This window comes from Malus sylvestris, chromosome 16 (genome assembly GCF_916048215.2).
Source record: "Malus sylvestris chromosome 16, drMalSylv7.2, whole genome shotgun sequence".
Lineage (NCBI taxonomy): Eukaryota > Viridiplantae > Streptophyta > Magnoliopsida > Rosales > Rosaceae > Malus > Malus sylvestris.
In genome coordinates this window covers 2,020,348-2,030,550 of record NC_062275.1, presented here as the reverse complement: position 1 = coordinate 2,030,550, position 10,203 = coordinate 2,020,348, and the positions used below count along the sequence as shown (strand labels likewise).

At 35.3% G+C, this 10,203-nt stretch overlaps 1 long non-coding RNA gene across 1 annotated transcript; it reads right to left on the bottom strand.

Moving 5' to 3' along the window:
* Positions 1–8,269: 8,269 nt before the first annotated feature.
* Positions 8,270–9,943, bottom strand: LOC126607408 (uncharacterized). Its single transcript, XR_007617590.1, has 2 exons — positions 9,519–9,943; positions 8,270–8,577 (listed from the first exon to the last, which is right to left on the bottom strand). It is a non-coding gene; the product is annotated as an uncharacterized LOC126607408 (long non-coding RNA).
* Positions 9,944–10,203: the final 260 nt, after the last annotated feature.

Genomic DNA, 10,203 nt, shown 5'->3' with positions numbered 1-10,203 from the left:
TTGATGCAAGATAAAGGGATTTAAGGTTGTGATTCAAGAAACCGGATTCTCACAGGATTCTCTTTGTGAGCACAAACAGTACTTGACAAAAGCTGATCGTACGATATATGATGAACGGATAAGATTCATGAATCTCTAGAATCCTCGTAAAAAAAATAAAAACCCAAAGAGAATCCTGTCTGTTATTTCAGAAAACCTTAACCTATGATTTCAGAATCCAATGTTTTGATTCATCGTAAATGGGTCCACGAGCACTAAAATATTGTCTCAATTCAAATACAAGAAAAACCTAATAATCATTAAAAGAGAGAAAATATATTATTCTATATAATGAGTTGAAAGGTAGATATTGAAGGTGGAGGTGCTTATCCCGTTATCCGTGACTTAGTACTGGCGGTGGCCCGCTGGGAAATTTTAGATAACATGCATGACAACTGTGTTAGAAATAATAATAATACAATGTGGATTAGCAAACGTGAATCATATGTAAGAGCTAGCTTCACCATGTGATTGTTTATATTATTTCGTACAGAAACGAGTTTCTTTGTCTTTGTATACTATTTGATCTCACGTCAGTACAATAATTAATGCATTAAGTTTCAGATTTTATGAGAACCCGGTCTACACCGTTACGATGATGATTTATATGGACCGAACACACTGTCATGATGACAACTTATATCATAAAACAATCATGTGCATGTAAACTTCGCTTCACATAAAATCATATTACTAAATCCGGAAGTAATAGTGACGGTGGACGGGTTCATAAAAGTTGGTCTATACGTTGATGCTTCCCGTTTAAAACAGGTCAACTGATTAATGCCCCACGCTATAATGTTCTACAGTATATGGAAAGTCGGGTCCAAGAAAAACAGTGTTACTTGCATGCAGCTTGTCATGGATCGAGACCTGTAAAAAAAAAATATAGTAAACATGAGTTGAAGATCCAAGTACTGACATGCATAAAAATATTGCTGAAAAAGTCAACAAATAGTTTTCCAAATACTAGAAATTATGTCATTGCAAATTTTGAATAACACGGCATTCCTGCCCCTCGATCATCGTTGGACCAGTTTAAGCATAAGATTAAACCAGATGAATCCTTTGTTGATTTTTGTTTGACATAGGAGAGGGTTGGTGGGCATCTGGGCATCTAAAAAACAAAAGGAGAAGGCTGGTGGTACGAATACTAAGGATAATTGGTTGGGGTTAGGATAGGATCAGATTTGAATTCTTTTGGTGTGACCAAAACTTACAAATACAGTCGTTTGATTAATATTATAGTTTAGTGATATTGAGAGGTTTTAAGTTCGACTTCTATTGTTGAACTACATGCATTATTGCTAGCCTATTGTGAGGCTAAGCCCACCCCTCCTCCTTAGTTTAGATAATATCGTTTGTCCAAAAAAAAAAGTTTGACTTCCATTGATGGCGAGCTCTATGCCACATTATTATGACTGATTTATTGTGTCGACAAGCCCAAATCCCCACCCCTTAGTGTAAATATATAATTATATTAAGAAAAAAATCAAAATTTAACGAATGAATCTTCTACGATAAAACTAATTGGTAATAAAGGGTGTTTATATCATATTTAGGGCCTTGTATTTAGATCTCGTACAAATACTCGGGGGACTTAAATGTAATTATGTGATAAAGGAATGGGCAAATATGTAATAAGTGAGGAGCCCTTATTATATAAAAGGACTCCTCACCCTCACAATTTAGAGGAGGCCAATTCCTAGGCCCTCTCACCCCCTCTCAAAGCTCTCACTCTCAGAGCTCTCTCTCCCTCACTTCTCAGATAAATACATAATTAGTGTGGACGTAGCCCAAACTTTGGGGTGAAAACGATACATCTTGTGTTATTTACATTTCTTGCAGATTCACGGTCGGATTTACGTTGTTCCAAGACCTCCGGTTTTGTGCATCAACAAAGAGAATAACCAAATTCTTTATTCACATTCAAGGTTGCTTAAATTTTTGAGGTGGGACTACACTTCACATCCTTAATTCTTCGTGTAACCATACTCAAGCCAAACGCATAAAAAACACATTTGAGTGTTGTGGAACACATGTAGTCCTTGAACTTCAAACATAAGACAAGGCAACCTGTTTTAATATTATGCAAAAAGAAGAAATTCCATTGTAAAATCAAGTGACAATAAAGAGAGTAGCAACCAAGAATTTTCCATGTAGTTGTATGCCATTCAATTATTCAAGATGCAGAATCGATCTTATTTTTCATGTATACCATTTTTCTTTTTAGACTTTTACGAACCATTCCTTGTCCACGCAAGACAAATGTTAACAATAAAGATGTTTTTTTTTCCAGCACCAAATTAAAAGACTAGCTTGGAATAAAAGTACATTGCAAACCAAAAGGAAGGTGGCATGCTTTCTTTACATACACAGATCATGCTGCAGCTAACACACATATCATTTGTTGGACAAATACATACACATATTATGCTGCAGCTAACACAAAAGGAAGGTGGCATGCTTTCTTTACTTTCAGTCTTTCTAATATCCTTTATTAAGGGTTTTATTTCTATACAATATATATATTGTATAGAAATAAAAACATATATATATATATATATAATTTTAATTTTGATACCATCCAAATTAAATTGCAAGATAATGTATGTGCTATTTTTTGGCTGAAAGGTCGTACGCTCATCGATCACTTGCAGTTCAACCCTACCAAGATTTCTTCACAGCCTTGACGATATTGAATATAAATATTAGGATTTTTTATTTTCAAACAAGACTATCATTGAAGGTGCTTTCAAGATCTTAACTCAAATAATTAAAAATTAGATCTAGACTCTAACGGCGTATATTACTTGTTGTAAAAGACAACCCACTTTTTTTCTATCATATTTCTCACAAGTCTATTTATATATATTGCAAAGCAAATATGGTTGCGCATAAGGTTTGCAATTCTTGGATTTTGTTTACACACAACCTTGCATATGACTTAGTAATTTTTCTCAATTGTTACGCTTAAGATAAAATATGATCATGTGTATGTCTATAAGATCTAAAGAAACCTGTTTGTTAAGAAAAAATGTCTGTTTTCCGTAGAGCATAAGGAATACCGATCAGAGATGTAGTTAGCAAACAAAGAAAAAGGATGAATCAGATCTCCATGTATTAATTTACACTTTAATTAATTATTTAGCTTTTTTTATTAGTACTCTTCTTGCAGTCATGTGTGTGTATATATATATATTATATAATGCATGCACCTGGGCTCAGTGCCGAGATTTTACCAACAGACAATGATTGTTAGTGTTTAATTTGAAGTTAACAAACTTAATTCTTCACATTTTTTTCCCTTTTTAACGATAAAGTAACAAACTTACTTAGCTCCAATCATCCTAGAGCAAAAGGATATTACCCGTCCTACTATCCAGATCCGTATATTTTAGACAAGTAATATATAAACTATCTCTCTCTCTCTCTCTCTCTCTCTCTCTCTCTCTCACACACACACACACACACACATACACACACCCACACCCACACCCACACCCACACCCATCTTTCTTGCATGCACGAGAGACACATGCTCATCAAGAAGTCCAACAACCTAACTCCTAACTTGTTGTGGATACTGTGTGTGTATATATTGTTTGTTCTTGTTTCTCCTTCAATCAATGACTAGAAACGTACAAAGATGGGCATTAACTATGGTCCCCTTCTAGCTTTAGCAATTACTAATAAACAGGTTTACAGGTAGCTTAATTGTTGATTACGACGCTTTGTAAGAGAAACAGTACTAATCCATTACATGCATGTGGGAGCTGGTTGATATATATATAACGTATGTAACAATTCAAGATCAGCGTCACCATCGGCCCTTTATATATAAACTTCAAACTAATACTTATAATATATATATATATATATATATATATATATATATATATATATATGGGGTTTTAATAAATTAATTTCCTCAATATTGCGTATTAATTAACCTAAACTCTAGGTTAATTAATCTCCACAGGCTAGGAGTTTCGACAAATGTTGCTCACAAACAAAATCAGAGAAAAAGATTTATCAAACCCTAACGGTTAATTAATTGGACCCTAGCTACTAAAAACTAATCTATCAATTTGTATACAGAAACCTTTAAAAAATTGTTAGTATTATTAAGTCTAAATTAACACGATCGATCCACCTAGAATCAGTTTTAGCATTGTCGCTGGGCTTATTAAGTTTATATTGTGGTCAGAAAGTGAGAGCTCCAATCGAAGATTCATAGTGTAGGTAATGTGGACGTCATCATTACTTCATTACCAGAAAGGAAGGCAAGAACAGAGAGAGAATTATTTTTCGCAGTAGGTCAATCATTGAACACAATTACCTACGAACGAATACTGAATTGCTGCGCTCACTGTTTTGTTAATTCCATTAGCGAATAGTGCTGTAGATAGATTCAAATTGCAATAAGCAGGATGCCACCAACTCCAATCCTCTCGTTGCTTTCTTATTTCATCTTTATAAACTCTTTTTCTTTTTTTTTTTTGGGGTGGTTTTCGCTTTTTCGTCTTACAAAACTATTGGAGATTCATGATGATGAGAAACGGGAACTCTTATGATTTGGTAGCACATCAATTTTGTGTTTGATCCTTTGATTTTTGCTATCAAAGCCGATAATATTAATATATAACAAGAGAGAAGCACCAGTCTTACTCAACAATGGTGGGCTTTGGAATAAACTATAAACCCTACACGCACAGAGACACACACATATAATTGGCAAGCCACAGCCATGGCCTAAACTATAAACCCTACACGCACAGAGACACACACATATAATATATTATGTATACATATTAAATGGCCTATGTTTCTGAACATCAGATCGACAGAGACACACATATTGGTGAGCCGACGAAACAGCAGAGGTTATAGTCCACAATCCTTATCCAAACACTGAAGACTGTAGTGTAAGCGTTGGTGCATTTTTAATATGAAATAATAAATAAAATTGTTATTGTTTGATTGTTAGTGGGAAATTTATTGTTGTTAGTGAGAAATTTATTGTTGTTAGTGGGAAATTAAGATGGAGTCTTTTAGCCCTTCATCTTTTGTAACTCTTGTAACATTTTTCTTGTTAATTTTTGTTTATTACTATATTAACTATGGCTGATAATATTTGTTCAAAAAAAAAAAAAAAACTATGGGAAATAATAAACCTACAATTAGTAGCATTTTCTCCGTCATCCTTTTATTTATTATCCCACTAGTAATTTCTTCTACAACAATTATTCTTCATTACTCCATCTTTTCCATTTTTACTTATTGGCCAAAGAAGGGTTTTCTTGTGGTGGAGCTTTGGACTCTTCCTTTTTGTGTTGATAGGTTTGAGTCACACAACGATTCAGTTGGGCTGTTGTATTCAGGGAGTGACAAGTCAATAGATATATTGCTGCTACACAGGTTCGTGTGGCTTGAATATCCTAATTAATAAAGAGATTGAGATATCCGTGCCTCAACCTAATTGTCTACGTGTTTTATATAAAATGGCATAATTTTCTTGTATTTTTTTCAACAGTAAGTGTGTGTGTGTGTGTATATGGGGGCTGAATCTAGTTTACTGGACTATCAGCTATATTTGGATGAATCCATGCTTATCTGAAAGGTGCGCACAAGGGACAAATTAACGCACGTAGGTAAGTAGGTAAAATTAGTACCAAATATTGTGGATAAAGGAGGAGGGGAGTGGTTATTTGTAAGATTTATATTAGTACTTTTTATGCTGATGAGGATGACAAAAATGGGAAGCTATCAGTCAACGTGCATGCGCATGTGATCACATTGTTATTGCTACCTTCCCCCCTTCATTCCTTCCATTTTCTCTATAACTATTAACTGAACATGAACCTACGTTCACCTAAATAAAACCATCTTTGAAACTGCTGGTGTTCTTGATTCATATTATCGTGCAATCACACCATGATCAACAGCTCACACGATGAATTCTTACCTACATTTTTTGTACCTACAGACTACAGTTGATGAAATATCTGCACAAGAATTGCACAAAAGGTTATTAATGGATGTGATCAAACGGTTACAATATATGAATTCTACTTAATTAAGGATGAGTAAGAGATCAATAAACTTGTGTGTGTGAATATATGTGTGCATATACAGTTATAATTGGATGCACTAGTTGGAGATTCTTTTTCCTTTTTCTCTTGATCGATGTCTTCACCATTTATCTCTCTCGCTCGCACACATACATATATGTCTAATTAGGGGTTGAGATGCTATTGTTTAATTTAGCTACTTACTAGATCAATATTTTTTTTTTACCCCCACCTAGTTTTAATCTTACTACAATTGCATGATTTTTTTGTTTTTTTTAATTGTAAAAAAAATCATCGAATTGTAGTAAGATTGTTAAGGTCATGATAATCATAGAGATTCAAAAACAATTTTGAATATATGGTATCTAACTGAATGGGGAGGAATCAACTCAGTTAGATACCATATATATAGACACACCAAACAAATTTTTAGAACTGAAAAATAAAAAAATTGTTCTTCAAAGATGTTTGAAGATATCTTTTCAGAAATGATGAATTTTGTTAATAGAATATACCAAACAGATTTGACGGATATGAGAAAAAGAAAAGTATATGACTTGGTTAGGCTCGGGTTTTAATTAATTAGTTATGGTATAACAGGACCAATTTGGGAACGAAATTTTAGGTATTTGATTGATACAGAGAAAAAAGCCAAGTATATGACTCAGTTAGGCTAGGGTTTCAATTATGGTATATGGGTCTCTAGTTTGTATCCGTCCAGTATTCATTTTATAATATATAAGTGGTGAGAGGAATTAAATTCAGAATTTCAGATATAATGGTGAATGATTTTAACCAAGTTCAAATATTTAATCCCTCAAAAAAAAAAAGTTCAAATATTAAAATAATAATACGTACAACAATGTTATTATAGTATACATACATATATATATGCATATGTATGTATGTATGTTTATATGGTATCTAACTAAATCGGGAGGAATCCAACTCATTATAAAGATATGCAAGGTCTTTTGGTTCTCCAATACAAGATTCACAATCTTAACAAGCCCTCTCACTCATGTGTAAAGCCATTGTGCTCATGGGTCAACTTGACTCTACAACAACAACAACCAAGTATTATACCACTAGAGGGTCGGTTATATGAATTCTAAAATGCCAGTCATAGGATAAGTAACGAGATAGAGAGTGGGGCATACCTAACGACTTGACCATGCTTGTGGAAGATGTGGGAGCAACATGGGATGGGAGGGCCACCTTGACGTGAAAATCCTGAAAAAATGTGGAAGGTTTGGTTTGTCTGGTGCCGCGACGGGGTGGAGGGGTTTGGTCTGGTGATAGAGTGATTGGTAAGGTATTTGGTGGTGGAGTTGGATTGAGTAAAGGAGATGGAGGTGGGGTGGGGTCAACAAGTGTGGAAGAGTTGGTATCTAAAATGGCTTCCATGTAAAACTTGGATGATGCGACTCAAGGTGAGAGTCCAAATCAAACTGAATAGGTGAGGGTGAAGTGTTTGATGGGGATGAGGCAGCGGAAGTGATAGGGTTTTGGAATGGAAAATGGTTTTCAAAAAACACAACATCCCTGAAAACAAATGTTTTATTCTGTTTCATATCAAACAATTTATAACCCTTTTGACCATAAGAATATCCAAGAAAAATGCATTGGGTTGCACATGGGTCGAATTTAGAGGGCCTTTGGGCGTGTGTAGAAGCAAAGCATAGGCTACCATAAACCTTTAAATGAGAATAGTTAGGTGCTTTGTGAAACAGTTTTTCGTAGGGTGTTTTACCTTGGAGAAGTGGAGTAGGTGTTCTATTAATGAGATAAGCTGAGGCTAAAATCGCATCCCCCCAAAATCGTTTTGGCAAACAAGCTTGAAAAAGCAAAGCCCAAGCAACATTGAGCAAGTGCCTGTGTTTACGTTCAACAACATCATTTTGTTGTGGTGTGTTAACGCAATTAGATTGATGTATAATGCATTTAAGAGCATAAAATTGATCAAGTTTGAACTCAGGGCCATTGTCACTTCGTATGATTTGAACTTTAGTATTGAATTGAGTCTCAACCATTTGAATGAATTTGACTAAGATGTCTTTTTTGTCGGATTTATGCTTCATCAAATAAACCCAAGTGCTTCTAGTTGGTCATCTACGATGGTAAGAAAATATTTGGCACCTGAAAGAGAAGCAACCTGATAACCACCCCAGATATCAATATGCAATAATTCAAAACATGATTTGGTAGAAATAGAACTTAATGGAAAGGGCGGTCTTGTTTGTTTGGCCAATGGGCAAATTAAACATTTGTCCGAATCACAAGTCTCATTATTTAAAAATGGGAATAACAAAAAGGCTTTATGATATGGGTGTCCCAGGCGTTGGTGCCAAAGCTTTGCTCAGACGGCATGGATACTGTTGCATGTTCTTTTCTTCGATGGGTCGAGGTAGTAGAATCTCTCCCTTTCAGTTCCCTTCCCAATCATCTTCCTCGAGCGAAGGTCCTGGATGACACAAAAACGGGTTAAGAAAATGGTGACATATAAGGAATCATAGGCTAGTTTACTGATGGATATTAGATTGAGTCTAGAGAATGGCACACATAAGACATTATCAAGGATAAGGTTATGAGAGAAAAACAACTTGTCCAACATGAGTGACTTTGGCAACGGAACCATTTGGCAGTTCAACGGTATGATTATCAACGACCCGTGAGTTTGTAAGCAAACTAAGGCTGCAAACTATGTGATTCGTGGCACTATTGTCCAGGATCCAAATACTTTTGGTGCCTTTATATGGAAAAGAGAAGGCTTTACCAGAAAGTTCTTCATGACTAGAAGGATTACCAACTTGATTAGCAAATGATGACTTATTCTTGTTCAACATTTGAAGGATTTGCTTGCAATCCTCCTGAGAGAATGAGAAACTAGGCATTGTCTCTTACTTGTCATGTTGGGAAACTTGATTCCCCTTTGAAGAAAATGGGCGATTGGATTCGGTCTCAGCAGTTGCCTTCCATTTTCGACAGAACTTGAAAGTGTGGCATTTCCATCCACAAAAGGTGCACTTGAGATGTTCATGATAGTTTTTGGTGATGTGATTGGTTTTGTTGCACTTTCCACATCGCACCTCATTGTCCTCCAGCGCAGGTTCTCACGATGAGTTCTTCACTGCAAAGACAGTAGCCTCCGGTCGTGTACTTTTCCCATTAGAAACCTCTGCCTGGCATTCATGTTGAAGGACCAATATATATGCTTTGTTCACTGTAGGCAGTGGTTCAAGGAGAAGAGTATTGCTTTGAACCGTATCATACGATTCGTTTAATCCTATAAGGAACTTCATGGTTTTCTGAGTTTCAACATACAAGGTCATCTCATTCTTTGTTCCAACAAAAAGTATCGCATTCATCCCATAAACTTTTAAGTTTAGTAAAGTAAGAACTTACACTCATATTGCCTTAGATACAATCATGGATCTTATTCTCAACATGGTATAATTGAACCATATTCATATGTGAAAACCTTTCCAGCAAATCAGTGCACATCTGTCGAGCATCCTTGTAGTTAATGACGCTTCCTGAAATCTCTTTCAACATGGAACCTAACAGCCATGTCTTGACCAAGTTCGAGTTTGTTCTTGACCGTTAAGTCCATATTCATGGATTGAACCCATATGTTGTTGTTGTCTTCCACTAATGGTTGTGGCACGATGATTGCACCAGGTTGGTCTGAGTGGTGGAGATAAAGCGGATGGTTGGGGTTTTTCCATTTTGAATGAACAATCGTGCCTTGAATGGTTGACCTCAAGTCTGGCTTGTCGCCCATGATCATGTTTTCCTTAGAGTTGTGTTTTGTTGCTTTCCCAGATCAATGCTTTAATACCATCTAAGAAATCAGATTATATTGAAGACATATCAGTCAACACATTCCTATTCTATTGCCTACAATCAAGGTTGACCAAAGACTGAATAAGGAAGTAAATAACTAATTATCAATTTACAATATATGGTAAATCAATAAGATATTTCTTTCTTAACAGGTTCACGTGTTCAAACACCTTAACCGATTTTCTTATCTTCAATTGCGGCTACTTCTATTTACCTCAAATATCTTTATTCTTAATCCTATCAT